Genomic DNA, 393 nt, shown 5'->3' on the forward strand with positions numbered 1-393 from the left:
CTACTACTACTACTACCACCACCACATAACTTAAGAGGTTTGAGACGGAGTTGCTTTTTTAAGTGAATTGGTAAGTTTTCGGCAAAGAACGCAGTTCTATTTAATAATTCTCGGAGATCTGTCGAAGAAGAATGGTCGAAAATAGCTGTGGAATTATTTACGTAGACATTAAAAAAGAGATTATTCTTCATTAAGTATATTTAATTGGAAATTACAGTTTTAATTGTAACATTTGACCTCATTTTGTAATCAGTTTTCATACAATGATGGTTCGGCTTCTTTCTTTCTTTTCTTTCTTTCTTTCTTTCTTTCTTTCTTTCTTTGTCTTCTCTTTATAGTTCTTTTTAAACATCATATTCACCTCTATTCTTCTATAATCATCTAATTTGTTGT

Source organism: Octopus bimaculoides, chromosome 12 (assembly GCF_001194135.2).
Source record: "Octopus bimaculoides isolate UCB-OBI-ISO-001 chromosome 12, ASM119413v2, whole genome shotgun sequence".
Classification (NCBI taxonomy): Eukaryota; Metazoa; Mollusca; class Cephalopoda; order Octopoda; family Octopodidae; genus Octopus; species Octopus bimaculoides.